Below are 23,455 nucleotides of genomic sequence, written 5' to 3' on the forward strand. Positions count from 1 at the left end.
TGAGTATGAGACATTAAAACCAACTGTGTCGGCATTTTCCGATCTGAGGTGCCCCTGCTGCCCTTAATCGTGAGTGCAGTGAAACTCGGAGTATGGCCTTGGTTGCCTGCCCTGAGTATGGAAACCTGAACACTGGTCGCAGCCAAAATACTCACTGAGCAATGAAAACCAAGCAGGGTTTAGAAACAAAAAACTACAAAACAAAGCGCATATGTAACCCTAGTAGTAAAAATTTATGGTGAATTTAAGGGATGGGTGTTTGATGTGGATAAACCCAGTTTAATTTGTGTTCACCTGCTGCCTCTAAGCAACCTATTTAGTGAAGAGATTAATTAAGAAAGCATCTGTAGGAAAGATAACTCCTCCGCACAGTCTGTGTTGTTTCATAGAGTGACCCTTCCAGCCCATGAACATGTTAAGATTAGCCTGTCGTGTTTTCAACTGCCTCTCTTGGTTTGCTGGAGGTTGTGTGTTTGAAGTGATGCTCAGTTATCTCGCGGGGCAGGGAGCCTGGCCGGGGAGCCGGGCAGGCACAGAGCAGGCTGCTGAGTGCTGAGTCAGCCAGACTTGATGGTTCTGCGACGGGATTTGGGCTGGGATGGCAGTTATCCGTTATTGCAATTAGCTCAGGGCTTCCATCTCTCCCCTGGGTACCAGGGCTAACGGGTGATGCTGCTGCAGTTTATAAAGGTGGCTCTGGCTGGTGCTGCTCCCGGGCACAGGAGCAAGGCTTGGCGGGGTGTAACAACAGTGAAGCCCTGGCGGACATTGGTCTGTTTGGGTGCTTTTCCCCTGGTAGGGGATGGTAATATCCTCTTCCATGTTCCATCACGAAAGTATATATTTTTAAAAATAACTAATAAAGGAGAAGCAAAAGAATTATTTGTGTCACAGGGAAGAAGCCAGGAGTCCTGCAGGAGGCTGAGCACAAGCAAAGAAAGCAATGTACTCACCCGAGCTTAGTGCAGCAGTGAGCAGACCTGATGGACAGTGTCACAGAAACTTCTTCCCCCCCGGGAATTTCTCGACCCAGTGAAAACAGCCACAGTTACTGCCAGACTTCAAATCAATCCTTTACCATCATAATTTGTTTTCAAGAGACAGTGATTTACTGCTTGTGCTTCCTGACAGCTTCCAAAAATAATTTCAAGTAGAGGGTTTGCTGGGCTCATCGAAACAAATTATCCGTCTGTTATAAAACAGGCAGAAATGCAAAGATCAATTACATGTGCCTGACCTAGTGGAGCTGAAGCTGGTTGAGGGACTGGACTAGTTCTGATGCTCTCTGCTTGTTCTCTGTAGATCTCTGTTCACCCCCCCTCCTTCTCTTCTGCGCGGTTATTCTCTGTCCCTGCATGAGGGGCTACCCCAGCTCCTGCCCCTTCTATGCTGTGCATCACCTTTTGCGTCTTTTCTCGTGAACAGCACCGCCTTCCCTTAGCTTGCACAAGATGATGTAGCCTACTGGGAAGGGAGAGGGGAAAGTTTCATGATTTTGAAACATTTCCTGGACTGAATCATGAGTTTCCCCTCTGCTGGGTGTAGGACTGCAGCTGGGACCAGGACACAGTCCTCCACACACACCCAGAGTGTGGGGAAGGGCTCTTGTGAAACCCAGCCATCTCCAACCTGGCAGCGGGGTGGACACATCAGCTTCCCTCTGCCGGGGTCACCGGGTGCAGTTGACACGATTCATGGAAATCCTGCGCGTGCTGATTAAGGGAGAGTACATTTTCTGGTTTGGCCATTTCTGGGAACCTTTCAGACAAAGTACAACTAAGTGTACCAGGGAAAAAACTTGCTCTTTGAGCTCTAGGGACTAATTAGCAGCAGGAGGAAGGAAGAGAAGCAAATGCAAACAGTACTGCAAGAGGCACGAAGCAAGGAGGAGTCATAGGGCCCGTTTTTACTGGGTTGGGAAAAAGGAGAGAAACCTTTGCACAGACTGAGTGGCAGAAAAAGCAGGTAGATGGCCTTATAAAGTTTCTTCTACTCCTTTATTTTATCTGATGAACAATTTTCTTCTGCAGAGATTAGACCCTGACAGCCTCCTGACTGTATGAACCAGAATCTAGTTGAGGTGTATTAGCTGAACAAACGTGAGCTGATGCTGTGAGTGTTCCAGGGGATGCAAACAGGGGTCAGCAAGGGGGTTTCAGAGCAGTTGAACAGACACAAATCATCATGGGAGGGTCTGTCTTTTCCCCCATGCTACTGTCAAAGGGTCTGGCATCCTCCCGAGCGGGCTGTGGCATGGCTGGAAATGTGGCCCCAGCTCTGCACAGTACCTTTATTCTTCACCTTGCCTCAGCTCACCGTTTCCATTTGCAGGACTGGGAGGGACTGGAGACTGAAACTGGCAGGGTGATCAAATCCCAGCTGAGGAGACTACTGGTGTCTGTACCTGTACTCCAGGTATCTGTACTTGGAGTCTCCAAGGAGAGGAAAGCAGGGTCAAAGCAAAACTCTTGGGCTGAACTGACAGCTGCATGCTGTGATGAAGCACTTCTATTTTGTATTGACTATAGTTAAACCCCACGTTCTCTGGCTGCTCATTGTGGAGATGAGGACGATGTTCAGAATGTGCTGCTCTGCTTCCTGACTCATGGGGCTGAAATTCATCTTTTTGGATGAGTAAAAGGGATCGTTTGTTATGCACACAGCAATTTTTTTAGAGGAAGTTTCCAAAAGGTATGAGTCAGTACATGACGCCTATTCTGAGATGGAGCTGGGCAAGGTCAGGAATTCGTGTCTTGCTGGAAGGGTATGGAGCATGACAGTTACTCGCTTGCTGTGTGCAGTGTTTTGAAGATATTATAGAGCCTCTGTCTTGTGTTCACCACCTGTTGAGGGTAGTCCTGAGTCCAGCCCTCTAGCAGGAAGTAAAGCCCTAGGTACATCTAGAGCCCCTTGCCTGGTACTCTCCTCCCATCTATTTTCTGGCACTCTGCATGGCAAGAGGAGCAAAACATGGGATTTGAAGCAAGCTGTGCTGTCCCCTGCTCCAAGGTCAGCTCCTCCGCAGTGTTTTCAGACAGATCCTCGCTGGTTGTGGTTCCTTCCAGCTGTTAGGAGGGGTAGAGTAAGACAGAAGAGCGGCTGAAGGGTTTGGGGGGCGTTAAAAGAGTAAATTGGGAAAGGGAAGGTTGGTGTTGCAAAGCAGAGGAGTCAGTGTGGGCACTGCGCTGTGCTGGGGCATGGCGCAGGGTAGCAAGGGTTCACGTCCTTACAAGTTTTCATGTATCTGAATCAACTTCAAACAGTATCTGGTGCCTTTACACTTGCCAGAACATTGATTTCCTCTCCTCCATGTCTAACTTGCTGTTCATCAAATTGTGTCTGGAAAGGAAGGCCCCATCAATTGCTGTTTGGACATGTGGGAAGCTGGTTATCCAACTTCCAAAAGCCCAGGCTTGCCAATTAAATTTGCTCCTTGTAGCCCTTTTTCTGTGCTTCCTTCTCATTTGGTTTTTCAGTGATGTCACCAATACACTCCTGATTTCCTCTCCCTATTTCTGTAATTCTTGCATACATTGAATCTGAATAAATGTAAAAGTAACATTTTACTTACCAGTTTGTTCAGAAATACGTAGATGATGGGCTTGTAGGCTCTGCTGCTTTTGGCAGGTTTGGGTGGGAGGATGCTGGCTGCAGGAGTGATGAGACCAGATTCCTCACTTAGAGCTATAAGTGCCACAGCTGCTTATGGCAGCCAGCAAAGGAGAAAGCAAATTGCCATCGTCACCACCACAGTGACCGGGATGCGCTGCTCCTGGGTCCGTCCCGTCCCTTTGCTGCTGCCGCTCACCTGGGTGGGAGAGAGGCACAAGTCTGCTGTTAGCACCGCTTGTGCTGGGAGCAGGTGGTGATGCACGGGAGCTCCTGGAGTGGCTGTGCTAGGGGCAGGGTTGGCAGCATCATCTGGAATGTTGCTGGCTGGAGAAGAGCCAGCTGATGTGGGCAGAGTTTGCATGTAAGGTACCCAAAGCATGTGCGGAATAGTTGGAATAGGGTTAACGATAATGCTGTTCATCTAGAATAGCCTTCTCCAGCTTTCTCTAAATCACAGCATCTAATCTGAGAATGCTGGGCAGGAGGGGAGAAGGGGAAGCCTGCCTTGGGCTAACTGGCCCTGGAGGGCAGCTGGACCCAGTGCTCCCAGAAAGACTGCTTGTCTGAGTCCTGCTGGGAGTGATGCACCCAGCCACGGATGAAATGCTCCATACCCAGGGGCACTGAGGCAGGACAGGAGACAGGCAAGACCATGAAGAACAAGGGGTTTGGAGAATTTTCTCTCCTGAATCTATTGGAAAAGTCAGCAGTTGAATTCAACTGATTTATAACAGGCTCCTTCTCTGCACTTGGGGCTCATGCGTACTCCGAAGTAAATCACACCGTGTATAAATATAGCTGCGTCATCCCTCACCCTTGTTTCCTAGTTTTCAGTATGTTTTGAAAATTGGACCTTTTACTGATCGCAGTGCAGATATTACACAATAAAGTGCTGCAGTAAGCATGAGAAACTAACCATTACGAGCAGTTTTAGGGGGAATCCAGCGGGATTGTATGCTGGAAGTCACCTTGAGACTAATTAAAAAACCCAACCAAAACTGTTCAAAAAGTAGAACATATCTGTAATTGCCTGCTGAGGGAACTCGAATACCAAGTACTTTATAAATTTCCTCTTAATGTGCAAATGAAATCTTTTATGACACTTGTCTGATTTAAAAGAAAAAAAAAAAGTGGTATTTGCCACTAGGCAAATAAAGTTGTTAATCAAAATATTTCTATTAGTGAGAAGTGAATATTTCACTCGGAGACACCCACAGGCATCAGTAGCTCAGATTTATTCGCAAACATCTCAGGCAGAAAGCTCACATTTATCTTCTTGTATTGTATTTCATGGAGTTGATACGAATTCTGTATGACATCTTCCTTGCGTTCGGATTTTTTCGAAAGTCTGCCACGGCTTGGTGTAAAACTTTACAGAATGCTCAGGCTATGTGATAAAGTAGAAGCAGCTGGATTGGGGCACACGCATATGGGGATGGAGGTGACAAAGTTACATTTTGCATCGTGTGTGCTTGGTTTTTGGGCTCCTGAGAAGAGGCAGAGAAAGGCATCGGCAGCTGGCTGCCAGCGTCCTTTATCCCCACACAAAATCCCAGTTTCTTTGTGCCTTCCTGAGACCCTCCTGCCCGCCCTCCCATGCCAGGAGACACCCAGGCGGGTGGTGGGTGATGGCTTGCGAGTGGTGCCCCTTGAGGAAAACCAAAGCTCCTTTCTTTCCCCCCCCCCCCCCCCCCCCATTGATTTCTATTGATTTTAGCAAAGGCAACCCAAGAACCCTTTCCTCTTCCTTCAGATAGGGTCAGAGAAGACAAATGCTTTCTGGATGTTTTCCAGATAAAAATCAGCCTGGTCAGAGGCTGGCCATGAGAGTAGGGCTCTGGAGGTGCTTCATGACTGATAACCTTTAGGAGAGCTCAGTCCCAGGGCAGCTGGTATGATGCCTGGGCTCCAAATCTCTTTCTGAATATCCTGAAGCAGCATGAGATGCAACTAACGGGGGAGCTGCTTTGTGCCGCTGGGTTGAACGCTGACGCCAAGCCAGTGGGGTACTTCTGGTGGTGCATGTTCTGGCAGCGCTGTGCGCCCTTCTCAAGCAAAACTGTATTATGTATTACTCTCTTTACTTCTAAATATTTTATCCTTTCCTAAAAAGAGAAAAGCTTGCAGTTCTCAGACTGATGTTGCCAGGGAATGGCTTCACAAGTAAGCAAGGAAAGGTTTTAATTTCCTTGCCAGCAGTAGGAAATTATTATTTTCATCCTATGAGGCCAAAAAGTTTGAATATCCTCCCACTTCTGTAATTCTCCTTGAAGCATTTTTGCTTTCAATTACGAGGCTCCCCGGTCAATGAAGGAAACCTGAGCCCTTGATATTAATATTCAAGTCGCATGGCAGAAAACTTCTGCAGAACTAAAACTCAGCAACCTTGAAATTTATTTTTTTTTAAATCATTAGGAATTTTTTTTCCTAATGATTTCAAAATAAATAGAAAATCATTGAAATTTTGAAATGTTTGAAATCATTAGGAGATGATGACTTATATATACCACACAGATCCAGGGCTGCACCCAGACTTGCCACCAGATCACCTCCTGTGCATGGACAAAAGCAAAGAGCTGTGTGATGCTGATGAGTGGTGCTGTGGGCTTTTAGTTTGATTTTTGTCCTGATAACTTTCCAGGGAAAGTCAGAGCACAAACCTGACCCAGGTAGCTTGTCTGGAGTCGCTGGTCTGGGGAGGTTGGGACGTCAGCCCAGGTTGGTTCTGGCTTGGGGCTGAGCAGCGCTGCTGCTGCGGCAGTTCAGCACAGGGTTACCCTGGCAGTGCACCCAGCTGCTGTAGAGTGTGCTTCCCTTCTGGTTGGGTCAAAAATCTAAACCTCAATCTGCTGTGCGAGAAATAAAAATAATAATAATAAAAAAATTCTCACTATTTCCGTAGGTTTTGGTACAGAAAAAAGCCACAGAAAATGTGCTTTTATAGCTTTATGTTTTCTTTGCTGGAAACTGAGTCTGTTTCTCCTAAAAATGATCTTTTCAGTTTTCTAAAATGTATGATGTCTCTGTTTCACTCATTCCATATGTTGCACATGTGTTCCAGTGTACCGAGTTAGCAGGATTGGGGGATTCATCTCCAGCCTAGCTGGACGCCCTGGTCACATCTTGCTCTTCCAGTGGTGTTTTCACATGCTTCCCGTAGGTGTTCATTTTTACATGCAAAAAGAACAAAAAGGTCAGGAATAGCTGGGAATCTCTGCAGACACCTGCCATACCCAGCTAAGGTCCTGATGACCATGTTTCTCCTGGGCTCTGTTCAGCGCCCGGTCCCCGCCAGGGGCAGGCGGTGAGGGCTGGCGTTGGGAACCATCGCTGAGCGGTGGAGAGGCAGTTTCCCGGTGGGCTGGAGTCACATTCCATGGCAATTAGGTGAGCAGAGGGAAGGTTAATGTACTGGGAATGTTACTGTGCATTCGTTTTGCCTGTAAGCTGTCCTTTTTGTCTGAGAACTTACTGCAACAGTCTTCACCGTGCCATTTCCAGCTAAAACTCAACTGAAACCTGATCACAAAGATGCCCAGCGCTGGGGCCAATGAAGTATTTGATCTCTTACATTATATAGGCGTTTCTATATGAGCTGGTGGAATATATACTCTCCTAATGCAGCCCGTTACTTCAGGGGTTGCTGGATGCAGCAGAAATTTGCTCTGCCTGTTTGCCTCTGCCTGGGGTGTTATAAACCATGACGTGCCTGTGCTGTGTTTAACTTCTGCTGTTAGACAGGATCCATGGCAGAGATGGCTGTAGACGCAGGAGGACAGTCCCTGTGCTGAGATCTATCACTTAATAGCTAAGTAACTTCATGTTCTCTACTCTAGAGAAGCAGCTAGGAATAGTGATTCAGTCTGCAGAAGTGATTATTAATCACTTGGTGGTTGGTGGTTTTTTTTTTTGTCCATTGACCGTAATGGGAAACTTACACATCCATCTTCCTAGCGTAGGAGCAGAAATGCTCACAAGTACAGTGTTTGTGTAGTGTGGCACTGGGTGCCACGGACAGGGTAGGGCATGGATGAGAGACTAATGCAGCAAACAATAAGAACAGGTTTAAATAGAGGTCACTGTGGACACAGCAAATTCCTGGCTGATATTGCTGACGCACGCTGTGCAGAAATAATGGAGTCATCACATTGCTAGGAAAGTAAAATATGCGTTTTCAGCAATGGATATGGAAATGGCTCAGTAACATCCAGGAGTGGAGAGCACAGCTGAGCATACCCGTGGCTGCTCGGGAAGTTTAGTCACCAAGCTCTCACTCATTCCTGCATCCCCAGGATGATCTGAGGATCTCAGCTGAGTGACTGACTATGTTTTCTCTTGCTTTTTATGAAACCACCACAGTATTTAGGGCTTGGAGAGGTGACGAGGACACTCACAGGACTAGGAGGATGATCCTTGTGAAAAGTTGCATTAAAGGGAGATGGGGGCTTGGGGATGAAGCAGTTAACCAGACTGGGTATGTGATGGCCTCAGTGCACCAGCTGAGGCCCCTGGCTTGTGTGAGCAAAGCTGCCAGGTGGCACAGACCCCTCTGAGCTGTGGCAGCGGCTGCACCACCTTCGGACGTCGCTGCCTGTTCAGCAAGAAATAGTGCCAGAGAGCTACAAAATCAGATATACCCAGTTATACTCTGCCCTGGTGAATTAATAGCTGCAGTTACTTGAATACATACTAGAGAACCAGACTATAACGTTATCAAGTTGCAATTAAATTGCCTTGCCTGGACATTAAAGGTCAATCCAATTTCTTCTAAGGTGGATGGGAGACTTCCTGATGGTCCCTGCACATCACTTTATGCCCTACTTTTACAAAGTGATAAACGGAGGTAGTGGGTTTGCACTGGATATGTTGAATGCTTCAGGGGAACCTCTGAAGTGCTCCTGTGCTGTCTGTTCTTGGTTGATGCTCATAACTTGGGTCAGGAGATCTATGGATATGCACATTAATATAGCTGTGTATTGCTTGGAAAGAGCTATGAGGTGCTTAACATGGCATCGGGTGTATCCTGTGCACAAAGCAGGCTCCCAGGGGAGTCTGGCGTGTGGGGACAGGAGGTCCAGAGTCCATGAGAGCTCTTGGCATGAGAGCAGCCTAACTCTGCAAGCATGGGCAGAAGAAGAAATGGAGGCCCAGCAGAAAGCTTCAAACAGTAAGTCAACCAACTTACAGAGGAAAGAAGTAAGCCTTGGAAGCTATTGCTGGGGCTTAATGAGAATTTCCTTGAAGGTCTGAAACAGCGGGCAGTGATATGGTAGCTGGTTTAACAGTAGCTTATGGTTTCTCCAAATAAAAAAAGTTTTGCTTGGAGAGGAAGTACTGTTGTTTAACAAGAAAAATAAATGGCTGATGCTACCATCCAGTAATGTTGCAAGATCAAGATAGATATCTAGATCAAGTTCCTTATTTTTAAGGCATTTTTTTCTATCCCTTTTAGCAGCTGAGTCTTTGAATTATGCTTAAAAGCTTCTCACTGCAATCATAAAAGATAGAAACATTACCCATATTCACAATGAAAATATTTTCATATAATCTTAGATTCAGAGCTTAGGCTTTCTTAAATTCCCATGCATCCAGTGACTTGTCATGCAAACAAGAGTGAGAAAAGCAAGTTGCCAAGTTTGTGTTGTATTTCCATTTTAACGCTCATCCATGAGAGGAGTGCTTTGCTCCTGGCAGACCTTGTGCTTTTACTCAACAAAACAGATTTTACATCAGCGTTACAGCCTTGAACCCAGCAAGTCAAACTGCAGCACAGCCCAGGGAGAGGTCGGGGAGAGCAAAGCTGGAGACAGGACTTAAAATTTGACTTGAGGCAAAAAGCAGCAACAGTGCTGGTTTGTCACTTGGAAACTTCTACCTCCCTGATTTCCCAGTGTGCTGCTTACCTGGTCTAGATCCAGTAAAGTAACAAATCACGAGGCTTAGCAACATCATTGTCCTGATGGCAAAAACCCAAATTCCTTCACCTGAGTCAATGACAAACTTTTTCTAGTGCCCCTTGTGCAACACCAACCAAGAAAGGTCCCAGCTGGTTGGGCTTGTTGGGGTCCAGGTCTTTCCTATGTGCAAGAGGGCAATTACTAAGCCCCTCTGAGATTTATATACTTATATTTCTGCATGCTGGTTCCTTGGGGGTGTGTAATTCCTTGTAGAAGCTGTGACATGGAAGAGGTTTCTCAGTCCTCTGAAAGTCACAAAAAAGCAGAGCCTCGCCGCTCTGCCTGGGGTGAGACTGGGAGGCTCCTCTGGCTCCTGCTGCAGCCCGAGCAAAGCTGTGCTAGTGGTGGGGAGCAGAGATGGAAAGTGATTTAAAATAGTTGGTATTAGTTTCAGGAGCAAAAAATGGAATTATTCTCCAGGTTGGGAAACCTTCCCCAGGAGTTCCAGGAAGGAAGCGAGCGTCTCTGCAGGTGGCAGGTGGAGGGCTGCAGACTCTCGCAGTAGCAGTTGCACGTTTCTTCCATGGCCACAGCATTCTTGGCACTTGGTTTCTTGCCTAAGTGTAATTTTTATGGATAATGGAACACCTTATGCACAAGGAGGAATAAAACATCTGTAAGATATTGCTTTTGCCTCAAAGTGCTAATTAATTTCAACCGGAATTCCATCCATTTTTTATTTTGCAAAAGAGATGTAGCCTGAGGGAGCTGAGCCCCGTGTTTGCATTTGCTTGGGAGGTGCTCTGCTCTCCCGGCTCCAGGTTTCCAGTCTCACCTACCAGCTGCCCCTGTGCCAGCTTCTTCCCCAAGCAGACATTCCAGAGCGAACGTCGATGAATTACACAGCTGGAAGATGGCACCCTGTCTTCCAAGGGCATGAGAAAAAGCAAAGAAATCTTCAACCAGATGAACCCATTTTTTTATTACTGAAGTTTGATAATAGTTTGCGCAAGTGATCTATTTTTCCAGCCAAACATTGATTTTTCCGCCTCCCTTGCCTTTTTCCTATGCTGTTTTACCTTTTGCTCCCTCAGTTACTGAGGCACAGCTTGGGCTGACCCGAGCATCTCATCCCTTCTGGGATGCTGTTGAGACTGCCACCTCACTTGGCTGGGCTACAGGGGAATGGAGCCGGGTGACAAATGTTATGACCATTCATGATGTGCAGAATATCTTGTGCTCCTGAATCCCACTAATACTTATGCATCAAATAGTATTTAAAACCACATAACTTCGACCCTAAACGCAGTGGACTATATGCATCTTGTATTTTTTTATGTATACATATATGTAACAATATATAACAATATATAATTATATATTATATACAATATATAACGATATATAATTCCTCATATTAAACGCATGTACTTTAATGAGTTTGGTTTACACCAGAATATCCCCAGTTTGCCCGTTTGTACGGAGGGGATGCTGACAGCTCCCTTATGGTGGGTCCAGAGAAAATTTTTGACCCTGGGGCTGTGCTCTTGGTGCTGCCCAGCTCTAAGAATTGGGTGATTTGTCTCCACAAATCATCTTTTTTCCAGTAAATGAAGGCTGTGGAAAAATCTCCTGTGGTAAGTGTATTAACAAGGATGATACTATGGAAATTTGCTCAAAAGCACTTAAAGCTAGCTGTAACCAGAAGAAGGTGGTCTCGGGCTGTATGCTGTTGGAAGGGGATCACACAGCCCCTGCAGGGACCTTCACGGTGCAGGCAGAAGGATCTGGCCCCACCGTTACAGAGCACTTTCTGGAAGCTGTGGTTTCCAATATTAATGCAGACCTCTGGCAAAGCTTATAGGGAGGCAAGAGGGGAGAGAGAGAAGAAATCCATTTCCAGCTGCTGTGCCGAGGTCTTTCACCTCTGCTATAGTAATTTTTTCTCATCTCTGAGGGGGTTTGGAGGGTCCCAGATGAGTAATAGCAAGGGCCTGTGCTGTGCAAGGCAGAGTGCTCTGTGGCTGGGACGTGCCCGCAAAGTTCTCACAGCATCACCTGTAAATCTAAATTCAGGTCCTCAGTGGCTTTTGTAACCACAGAGGTCTCCATAACTGTCAGGAGAGGCCTTGTCATCCTATAAAAGGGGTTCATTATTCATTTTAAATATCAGAATATTAGAACAGTTCCTCGTGGTTGATGTTTGCAAAAGCGTGTGTACAAGCGCAGGCGCGGTGCAGTGCTGCTGGGAGGTTTCTGGGCTCTACGTGTGGCCTCGTCCTTCTCATACTGAGCGTTCTGTAACACAGCGGGTGTGTTTCTAGGCGGTGGGGCTGTGTAAAGCAGAAAATATTTACAGTTTGAAGGAAGCATGTCCTTTGGAGTTATTAATCTGCATACCACATCTGTCAGTGAGAATAAATATTAAAATACTTCAGCACTACTTATGTTGGCACTGGTTTGGTTCCCCTCCTTCTGCATCTTTCTTCGATGCTTTGTATCAGCAACGACCGCAGTGAGAGCATGTTCTTCTCATTGAGAGTGGAGGTTTTCTCAAACACTATGTGATTTCTAGATATAAAATCAGCTATTAGCAGAACAGGAGACTCAGGATATGTCTGAGACCCAAGACTGTCTGGAGCGTCCTTGGGGTGTCCAGGTGGGCAGGGTCAGTCCTGGCATGCAGCAAAGCCCAGACCTGGTGGCTGCTGCCAGCCATGAGGAAGGGTGACCTGGTCCAGGGGAGCAGGAGACCTTGTGCTGGTCTTCCAAAGAGCACAGGCAATAGCTGCGCTCCAAGATGGGTGTGTTTTAAAAGCAAATTAATTGAATTAATTGTACTGACTACTGCAGTACAATACCAGTGGTGCTTTGATTTGTCTGCAATAACAGCCAAGTATATCTGTGTAGCAGCTCTGTGCTGATGTGCACTCTTAAGTGGGACCTTTGCAATTGCAGAGTGTCTCAAATAAGACTCTTGGGCTCCTCTGTGTAGAGTATTTTCAGTGCTAAACTTCTCCTAGGGAAAAGGGAGCCCTCTCTGTGAATCCAGAGAGCTGGCAACGTAAGTACCAGGACCCTCAGGTTTGGTATTTGATCCTTTGGGGGTGAAACCTGGCTGCTGGCATGGAAAACCCACGGTGTTTGGGGTAGAGCTGCATTGGCTCGAAATGGCTCTGTGCTCTGGGTTAGTGGTCTGCTCTCCTTTCAGTCCCCTGTGGATCTACTCGTAGTTGTCTGAGCTCGAGGAGCAAGTGGGAGCCCCTTTGGGTGCAGCTCGCTGTCAGGGCAGGGGAGTCAGTCACGGTTCTCCTGTAAGGGCGAGCGAGTGGGGCTTGCTCCCCAACTAGAATTTTTGTGATATTTTTCTCTGCTAGCACTAGGAGAGCTGTCGTTAGACTGAGGATTGATGGGTGAGGGTGCTCTCCCAAGGCAGCTGCTCAGCAAGGGCTGCGGCGAGGGGGCTTCTGCGGAGGGCGATAGGTGGGGTTTGCTTGCTGAGCATCCTCGTTAATTTTTGGTTCGCCTAGTGATAAAATGCCTTCATCCTGGGCGCAGGTCTCTCCCTTCTCTTTCCCACAGCGTGCTGTCCCTGCAGGTGAGGTGGTCACAGGGTGAAACCCAGGGCAGCGATGGAGCAGAGAACAGGATGGGCAGGAACGCTGCCTGGTAGGGTAGCACAGCAAGGGATGGGAGCCTGGGCTGGCCCTGCAGCCCCGTGGTACGCAAAAGAGTGTCACAAATTGCCAGTGGAGGAGGAAAGCGTGGTTTCTGGCACTGGTGGGTGCCTGCTGTGGGAAGGAGAGCGCAGCTCAGCCCGCGGGGCACGGCTGCTCCCTGCTGTCCTGCTGCCTGGAACTGCTCTGCAAAACGGCTTCCCCAGCTGCAAATGGCTCAACGCTTGGCTTGGGAGTTTGCAAAGCAGTATTTGAGTTAGAGGAGGAGAAAGAAAAAAAAAGAAAAAAAAAAGGGTATTCACAGGTGCTTTGTTTTCAACTAGAAAAAATCCTTGGGGTGTTAATCAGGTAAGTGACTGCTGTTGGACAAATCTCCATGGTGCACATATGCAGTGGCAGAGCACAAGGTATCTCCCCTCCAGCTCTTTGGGGTCGCTGAGGACAGTGGCTGTGCCCTCCTTCAGAGCAAATCCCACAGGGAATCACAGTGCCCAGGGGTGGAAGTGTTACCCCTTGTTTCAGAGCCACTATGTGGCCTGTGGCCCTTGTTCTATGTGTATTTCACGTTCACGTAAACATCTGATATTCCAGTGCCTGCGGTTATTGCTGCTGATGGAACAGTTGCTCCAGCTCTGAGAAGGAGCACTTACTGCAGGGGGACCTGCAGCAGAGATGAACCAAGTGTGGGCAGCATTAATAATGAACCAAGTACCAGCAGCTCTAATGAGCACAGCTCCTGCTACTGTTCGAGTGGGGACATGTAAAGGCATCCCAGAGTTATGTTTTCACTGGGCTTGAAATCAAATGGAGCAAAGGAAACCAACTCCTTAGTTATTTTCTGCACGGGTGGGATTTTTGTCGTTTCTGAAGGCGATTGCTCTCTTCCATCACCACAGCTGCACCGTTACTGCAGGCTCCTCTGGGTTCAGCTGTCTTAAGACTGATTTCTCTTATCTGGCATCTGAAGTGTTTCAGTGCTTAAGCTTTAATGATTCCTGCCTTTGGGAATGTGTCTCATGCCCAGTTCAGTCTCATTTTGTTCTGGGTAAGCACTGCAACAGCGTTAATAATTGTCTAGATAAATGCTTGAGGACCAGTGTAATTACCCTTTCCCCCTCTTGCCAGTGGGAGGGAATTGCTGGAAAACAGTGCTGTTTTCCCCCAGTTTCCTCTGCCCCAGCTGTATGAAACTATTTCCCTAACATTAGAAACTGTTGGACTTGCTAATTGACATAATGAAATTAATATGTAACACATCAAATGCCTTGCTGAATATTTTTTTTTTCCCTTTCTGGAACACTTCAGGAACCAAGGGGGCAGAAGGCTGATGGAAAGCATGCCTAGATGCTGCCTTTTCCTGCCTTGCCTGTGGTTGCTGCCAGAGTGAGGGGGCTCAGAGGGGCCTGCAGTGGGTGGTGAGGACTGTGCAAGCCTGGACATGCTTTCCGAGCCCACATGTGGGTATTTCCACCGCACAGTCCTTGACGTGCCTTTGGTCCACGTAGCCAGTGTGTCTGGGAGGTACAGGGGGAGGCAAGCCCCTCCTGGGCTCTGCCCGCTCGCCCTCCCCGTGCTGGTGGGCCAGCCTGCACCTTGGCATGGGTGCTCATGGTTTGGGCATGGATTTGCCCTGGGCTACTGCCTCTGGGTCCCTGGCTGGTGTGCAAGTGCCAGCTGGAGAACTGGAGATGGGGCTGCAACCCTGCCGGAGAACCTGACTGCTGGCAGGCTTTGCTGCTTCACTGTGCTTCTCCTTTTCTCCCCGTGAGGAAGGATGCTCTGGCAGGGTGGGACAGGAAGGGGAGCAGCAAGCCTGGAAACTGGTCGGATTTGAAGGCTGAGGTGAAAGATCTGCTAAACCTCCCTTAAGCCTCGGAGCTTTGTGTCACTGCACTTAGGGTGGGTTTACACTGGTGTAACTCAGCCAGGGACGGGAGTCTGCATGGAAGAGCCGAGTATTGAGCCCATGCACTAACCTACTAGGATGAATGCTGGCAGGACTTCGGGGTCATTTGTCAAGGAGATGACAGAAGAGTAGCCTTCTGTCAGTGACTTAAGGGAAAAAAACCAACCACACTGTAATGCAGTGACATAAAAGCTGGAATCAATTATATTTGCATTCTGACAATTCATGTAAGGGGACTTTGCCAAGCTTGTCAAAGACTCTAAATAATGACTTTCTAATCCCTGTGCTCAAAAAAATGATTTATCTGTTTCCAGTGAGCATTTTTAAGGTTTCATGTGCTGACTACAGCTATTCTGAAACCTGGTAGCAGAATGGTTGTCTCCTGCAAGTTCCATGGATGCAATACGGGAATCGCTGCCTGTGTGTCGCTTTCAGCGAGTTGGTTAGTTCCACCAGGGCACTTGGGCTGCAGACCATGTTTGACGAGATGGTTTCACCAAGCAGGTACGTACTTGCCATCTTTACACCCCATGCCTCGGGTTGTGCGCACTGCTGAAACATGGGCATGGCCATAAAGACCTCTTGCTTCTTCAGGACACCCAGGAGCTCAGGGTGAACCTGGTGCTGGCTATCAAGTATCTGCTAGAAGAAGTCCCCAACTATCATTTTTGGGAGAGCGTGGATTGTTTGCATCACTGAAGTTGTCTCTGAGAGTCTTGTCCATGCACACCCTTTCTGTTGGCTAGAAAGGTTTTGAAGCAGCAATGTGACAGACACGACTGAGCTTTTCAAACCAGCCGTGGGGCTTTACATGGAGGACGCATCCAGCTTTCCTGCGCTGCCCAGCCTCGTGTCCCAGAGGGTTTTCCCAGCTGCAAGCAGCTGCCTTTGTGCTTCACCCTGAGCACTGGAATGGGTTAGCCCGATGCCCGCTAACCCTGCTTGGGCTGCTAGGACCTCCTAGGGCACTGGGCTAGGCGAAATAAGAAGCAGTTGTTGGATTTGCTTTTCCGCTTCTTGCAGCTTGCTCAGCCTGGTTGCTGGCGGTCTCCCAGGCTCTGTTTCACTTCTGTCACTCTTAATTTCTAAGTCGATCTGAGCTGAGGGATTACAGCTTCCCTGCTGTGGCACGTAGTGTGGATGAGATCATGTGTACTCATCTGAAAATACGTACTGAGCTATAGGGGAAATAATAACGTGCTCTTGAGACTCTGCTAACAAAGCTAAGGAAATTACAAACCATCCTTGCTCTTCGCAGCAGACCCCAGTCGGCAGGTTTCTGCTAGGAGCTCCCTTTTGAGAATGGGACTGGCCATGGGAGGCAATGCCAGCTCTTGCCCTCCCACTGAGGCGCTGCTGTGACATCCCCCATGCAGAACCTCAGGACGGAGATGTAAACCCTTGCACCCCACTGTCTGCCTCTGCACTGCATCGTGCTTTTGCAGCACATCGGCCTCCCCCCGGGTAAAGCAGCAGCCTTTGCTTTCACCGGGGTCCTGCACAGTGCTTCACAGGGGAGGTATGAAATCGGTATCCAGGCAGATAGACTTCTCAGAAAGGAGATAATTAAAAGGAAAGTTCAATGTTTTTGGAAACCTAAACCCCCCCTCATTTTCTAATGGTTGTTTTCAGTAGTCAGATTAGTTGCCAACAGCGCACTGCATATGTTCAGGCTCCTTTGGTACCCATTTGAATGGCTCAGAGCGAACCCTTTCCTCTGGCCATTGTCTGCCAGCCTGAAATGAGACCTGGGAGCAAAAATGGGTCTTCTCTTAGTGATGATAGTTTTCTTCAGGTGTAAGGAAACTGAGCTTGAAGGAAGGCGGTAGGATCTGCCATCTGCTTGCAAGCAGCACAGGAGAACATAAGAGCCTGGCCAGATTTCCAAGATTTTAGGCATCCCTGCATATGTCCTGTGATGACAATCATGTCAGAAACCAGAACATGAAAATGCAAATGTCAAGCTAAAGGACATATTTTTTCATGCCTGGCTGAAAGCAAACACCCCAATCTCCTGCCACGATCCTGCGAGTGGTGCAGACAGCCTCAGTGATGGGCAGCTGTTCACAGCAGGAGTTGAAAGCGCGATAAAAGGCTTACAGAGTATTGCCTATAACCGGGGATCTTCTAAAGCACCAATGTGTGTTGTTCAAATCCTTAAATATTTAGCTTGCGTATGGAGCTTATTTTGTTCAGTCTTTTTTCCTCCCTCTTACACACACCAGGGATTTTGCTGCTTCTGCCCCTTGCTGCCGTGGGGAAGGCTGAGCGGCCGGTGAAGCCGGTGTCAGCAATGGGGCTTGGTGCCCCGCACATCCCCTCCCTCCCACCTTCCCCTGGCTCTCCCAGCTTCCCAAATGAGCCCAGGCAGATCTGGCAGTACCAGCTGGTTTTTTACTCTCCCTCTTCATGGAAAATCTCCCTTCATGCAAGGATAACTGATCCAGACGGAGGTATGTGGCTGGTGAATCAGGTAATACGATTGTGGGAGAGGCTGAGCCTCAGAGCCAGCTCTTCTCCCATGTGCTGGGGCTTCAGGAGCCCTGTCTCGCAGGGTTGTGCAGAAATATAACACATTGCGCACACAGACTTTGCACAGACTGCAGAAAAATGGCTCTTCCTCTTCTGAGAATAGTTTTTGTATTATTTTCCTCTGTTTTGAGGTCCCTGCAGGACCAGATAGCCCAGGAAAGGCAGCTCCTGACTAGTCACCCCAGCCCAGCCTCACAGGGGCTGTAACAGCCCCTGCCACCACCCTGACCCTTTCCATGCCACTGTGGTCACTGGAGGAGCAGTTTGTATCACTGAAGGGACCCTATCACTCGCTACGCCTGCAGAGGGCTGTGCTAAAGCCGCTGAGTCCTGCTGCTGCCTGAACTAGTGGCATGCTGATGCTCACCCTGACGAGGGTGTCCAAAGCTGTCCTGGAGACGGGTAGCTCTCCTGAGCCTAAAATTCACTTTTCGTGTGATGGATGCATCGGTGGGAAGAGTATTTAACATGAAAACATCCACCTCTCATTGCTCCCACCTAGGTGCAGCCCCAGCAGAAATGAAGGCTCTGTCTGCCCTGCAGAGGACAGAGCCTGGAGAGCTTGTCTGAGCTGCAGGGACCACTCCAACGTGTTGGGCACCACAACCTTCCTGCAGGGGACAACGGTCCCACCAGGTCCTCTTGTTTTTCTTGCCCATGGAGGAGCTTCGGGGAGGAAGAGCCTCTCTTGGAGGCACTACCTGCTCCAGCCTCAGCTGCTGTGAACGACTTGCAACAAGTAGCACCTCTAAACCAGTATTTGCAGTTTCAAGAGGTGGAAAAACTGGAGCCAGCCCACACCTGCACTCAGGGGACAGGTCCATGGTGGTGCAGGAGCAGATGCCATTCCCAGTGAAGGATGACCAAAGAGGATTGAGCTCGCTATCATGGGGAACCAAAGGTAAGGAGGCAATGGGCTGGAAAAGCGTGGGGATTAACTCACACATCTCCACTGATTTAATTTAATACTGCCCAAAGTCCCTGAGCAATAATAAGCTTAAGTTAAATGTTTACATCTGCAAACATGGCTCATAGAGTGATGTTCATTGAATTCCCCCTTATCTTTTGGGTGCTCACTGCATGAGCTGGGACAAAGCCAGACCTTGCAGCGCTGATGGAGGTTGTGCCCAGCCTGGGATGGGCTCCTGGGGTGCAGGCACCAAGTGTGGAGCTGTGTGGGGCGGTGAACACTGCTTTGTGCTGGGGGAGAGCAGGTGGCCCAGCCTGAGCTGCCTGCTCCTTGCCTGCCTGCGGGCTGGTCCCAGACAGAGGGGTACCATGCTCACGGGTCCTCTCCAGCATCACCCTGCCATGAGCAGGCACCAGTGGTGCATCACTCCCTGGGACCCATGGCTAAATGCAGATGCTCTTCACAACAGAACAAAACCATTTCCCTGCATCAGCATTTCCAGCTGCCTGATGGGGTTCAGTACCAAACGTTGCTTCTAACAGTGCTAACCCACCCAGTGCAAACAGCCTTTATCTTGGGAATAAAAGCTCATGGTAGTTTATGTTAGGGGAATAAAAGCTCATGGCTTTGTTTTGCGTGCAAAGAATAATGTTTTGTGTGCAAAGGGTAAGCTTCATGCCACAGGACTGCCTTACAGTTTGTATTTGCTAAATTCCTCCTTTTCTCTTTGCCTGGATCCTGCCAGCATCTAGATTATGTATGATTTTTTTAGCACTTTTTTTGCAGGGTTTGCTTTTAGGCTTTCAGAGAAGAAGCACTGATCTTCGGAAATCACAGCCCCCACACTCTCCACTGATCGTACAGCCTCAGAACCTGCAGGGGATGCTCTCCTCTCCATAGGCTTGCTGCAGATTTAAATCCCAGGAGCAACTTCATCAAGGTAGGTAAGTCCTTCCTAGTTTTAATTAGGGGTAATTGGGAGTATCTTGAGTAGTCTGGCAAACTTCTCTTATCTGTGAAGCTCTCATAGGGACTTTCAGCTGTTCACACTTGAGCGTGACTTTTAAAGCCCTTGTAGACTGGAGCCTGTCACCAAGAAAGTCCCAGAAGAACCAGTTTCCAAGGGCTGGAAGTACACCTGACAGCAGAGAAGTTACAAAAGTGGAAAATGGTGGTCACTGGTTTCTGCTTGATTTGGGCTCACATTAAAAATGCAGCTGAGGAACCTACTCACTTGCTTAATAGCGCACAGCAGCTTCCCATATGAATAAATAATGACCAAAGGGATTACAAGGCAAAAGATGAAGAGACATACAATGCTGAATGTGCTGTTAGCATCCTTTGAATGCCAGTTCACAGAGCGCGTTGTCCCTGGTCCTTCTGGCCCATTGCTGCTCCAGCCAAAAAGCGGGAGCAAGGAGCAGCACAAGGAGCACATCCAGGACAGGGCGATGCCTGTCCGTGCTTTCCTGTAGTCTGCAGTATCAGCCTCTGTTGTTCCCGTCATGGGACTTTAACCTTCATAAGAAAGTACAGGTGAGCAACGTGATGTCTGTATCAAACCAGACGCTTGTATTAGCAGAAATGTCTAAATCAAGGCTTTGATCTACCTCCCGAAGCCATGTCAGGCTGCAGGTGGGACTGGTGGCAGTGGCTTTGGAAGCCCCAGGGGCAAGGACTGGGTGCTAGAGGTGTCCCCCTAAGAGCGAGGGGTGCTGAGAGCCTGACCTCACTCACCAAAGCCAGGGAGTGTTTAAACAAATTTCCAGCCCAAACAAGTCTGTTATGAAAGCTGATTAATAATTAAGCACATCTGTCCGCATGAGCACATATAGCTGCGTGTATGACCTGCAGCAAAATCCTGGTTTCTCTATCAGATTTGGTGTCTGGTGCACCCGTAAGAATTAAGGATTAAAGATTAATAGCTGTATTTGTCCAGAGCTCTGGGCTTATCCAGCTTCACAGGCTTTCTTAAACATCACTGCTTCTGCTTGAAATTATGACACTGGCTCTTTGCTTCCTGAGATTCACGCTTTCTCCCAGATGCCTTTTTTATCTTCCCTCCCACCATGAAAGATGTGGGAGGAACAATAAATGGCCATCACCATCCTCTGATCTCTTCACACAACCTTTGCCACCACTTTCCATGGACATATTAAGATGTTAAAACACACGCAGATAGTGAAGAAAGCAGAAAAAAACTACCCTGTCCTTCCCTCTCCCCAGACATCATGGTCTCCAGGTCCTTCTTGGATGTTTTCATGGAGCTATATGAGTGCTGGAGACTGGCACCAACCCCTGGCCCTGTGCTGTGCTGGACCTCGGGAACATGGCATTGTCACACAGGTATGTGAGCAGGGGCAGACACTGCAGAGGAGCAAAGTGACTTTAGTTATGAAATTTTGGGGTTTGAACCGAAAAACCAGTTCTGTGAAAGTGGGAAGAGGGTGTGTGTCACTGGAGGGACCTGCTTAAATAAAGCTCCTGGTGAGAGCCAGGAGAGATTCCCCTGCAGAGCATCTGGAATTCCCAAGGAAATCGGAAAGTCAAAGTAGAGATCTGCGTTCCGTGCTGTTTGAGGGAGCATGAGGAACGCAGGAGCTTTGCTGCTCAGGTTTGAAATCTAACTTGATTCCAAGGGCAAGAATTGCAGCTGATTCAAGCAACACATCTCTTATCTGAAGCATGAAGACATCTGTAACAGCTAGCAAAAATCCAAACGCTCTTCGCAGGGCAGGCACCTCTCCTGAGATGGGGGAGATGCAAGGTGCCCCCCTGCCAGCTCGGAAGTGCAGGCTGAACCCCTCCTGGGGAAACGCAGCCCCCCAGGTGGTTGGCAAGGATTTAGTGCTGTGCCCTAACAAAGAAATGTGGATTCAAACCATGTCAGGAAGCCTGGTGTGCCATCGCGTGCCCTGGCGTGCCTCAGCGTGGCTGTGCTGGGTGCCTGCAGCTCCTGAGCCCTCCCAGAGACACTTAGGGGTCTCCTGCAACTGGGGTGCTGCCAGCAGATACAAATGGGGCAAGGAAACCACTCAGCAGCAGATCAGAGGTTTCTTCTGCATCCAGTAATGTTGGGGGTGGGGGATGGGGAGGGCTGTGTAATTTCTAATGCTGATGTTAGAGTTTGTCGTTTCCCCTACACACACACCTCCCAGGCTGCACTTTGGGAGTGATGCTGGCAGGTTCAGCTGAATATAGCTGGGGCTGCTGGTTATGCTGACGTACTCTGTGCAACTTCCCTTGGCACGTGAAGGTTTCGCATAGGCAAAGCTGGCTTGCTACCCTGTATAACTTTATCAGGGAGAGAGGTGGCACCAAACATCCACACTGCGGCTGCAGATGTTGTATGTCGTTTACAGTGGGTGTAAGCAGTGTGAGTGCCTCCTAAAGCAGCGGTGTGCAGCCTGGGTGTGATGCTAAGCTGTTCTCCTCTGGTGGTTCAGGGCTGTTACAGATGGGCAGAGGGATGAGTCTACTGGCAAAGCTTCTGGTCCACATGAGCGCTAGCTGGGGCAGAGCCCCGCTGGTGTGTGTCAGTGCCTGGAGCGTTAAAGCAGGCTGGGAGACGTTTTCAGCGCTGGGAAGCTTGAAAATAGGAGATATTGTTCAACTCGGCTCAAAGCGCTGTTGCTCTAAGCTTCTGTTTCTATAGTTCAGGCAACACCCCAGAGGTGGGAGGGTGATGCAGGGGCAGGTCTGTGTGCCTGCTGTCCCCACAGCCCCCTCCACCACCCCATGGCTCTCCCTCCGTGGGCAGCAGGGATGGGCAGTGCTGTCCTGGCTTGCTCAGCGCTGCCCCTTCCCCAGCCGGGACCCGGGGTCAGCTCTGAGAGCCATGAGGTTTGGAAGGGATCGCGGCGCTGCCTGCTCCCTTTGCATTCGTTAAAGCTTGTGGGCCTCTTCGGTAACCTCTGCAGACATGTGCTTTGCAGCCTGAATAAGGACTCCTGGGCTATGAGCTTTTTCCAGAAAAGCAACAGCTGAAGTGGGGAAAGCTGAGCCCCAGGTCCTGTGCCTTCTGCACGCCTGGGGGGCTGCTCCCCACACGCAGACAGGCGCCCTGTCCCCCATGCCCTGCTCTCCTGCGTGCACGCCCTGCGACCAGCGCCCACATGCAGCACCCCTGCATTTGGGGCTCCTCACTCTTCTCCCCTGGAGCTGCTGGGACCATCCCCCTTCCCATCCCCTCCGACAGACACTTTGTCCTCCCTGCGGCACGAGGCCAGCTCCACTCCTTGGGTGCAGACCCCGCAGCCTCCCCCCGGTTCCCGGCTGCCCCCCGCCTTGCTCCCTGCAGCACCTGGGGTGAACCCGCACCGTTACCCTAAATGGGAAGGGGCGCAGGGTCGGTGCCCGCCGCCAGCCACCAGCCGCTGGCTCCTCTCCCCTCCTACCCCGCAGGCTGAGACCGGGCACAACCTCATCACAGGTGTCCGGGAAGGGGCCTGCAGAGGCTGGTCTGGGGCATCCCACTATCCAGCAAGGTCTCACAGTTCAGGGAGTAGCTGCAGAGCTGGGAATATAAGTACATTCAGACCAGAACAGTCTCGGCTGTGTTTAGGCACTGAGCTACAGAAAACGCAGAACGTACATCCCTATAGCGCTCAGTGATGTCTCAGCTTGGGCAGACCGAGCCTTCCAGAGCAAAGCTGTAAAGAGCACGGGCTGATCCAGACGCTCCTCTCCCTAAAAGTTCCAGGTATGCTCCCTGGGAGCATGCAGCTTACTGATTTTCAGCTGCGTGGAAATATCAAGGTGCTGAAGTTCCTTGAAGGAGCAGGTTCTTGGATTTCGAAGGCAGAAGGAAGGTATTATTAGCAACGTTAAATGGGTTTATCTCAATGACAGCTCTTCGGGGATGTTTCAGAAAATGCAAATTCTAGTTTAAAAAAAATTTCAAACAGGAACAGCCAAAAGG

At 49.1% G+C, this 23,455-nt stretch overlaps 1 long non-coding RNA gene across 15 annotated transcripts in view; it reads left to right on the top strand.

Moving 5' to 3' along the window:
* The window catches only part of LOC121096652, a 48,816-nt gene that overhangs the window by 12,992 nt on the left and 12,369 nt on the right, over window positions 1–23,455 (top strand). For 2 of the 15 annotated variants that reach the window (XR_005830644.1, XR_005830645.1), the window contains exons 2-4: window positions 18,127–18,525; window positions 19,321–19,478; window positions 20,761–20,880. This is a non-coding gene — a long non-coding RNA (uncharacterized LOC121096652). Of the gene's footprint in view, window positions 1–5; window positions 18,526–19,306; window positions 19,479–20,760; window positions 20,881–23,455 lie in introns of those variants that run through there. The other 13 variants (XR_005830641.1, XR_005830640.1, XR_005830635.1 and 10 more) reach the window with 12 other exon arrangements.

This window comes from Falco naumanni, chromosome 13 (assembly GCF_017639655.2).
Source record: "Falco naumanni isolate bFalNau1 chromosome 13, bFalNau1.pat, whole genome shotgun sequence".
NCBI lineage: Eukaryota > Metazoa > Chordata > Aves > Falconiformes > Falconidae > Falco > Falco naumanni.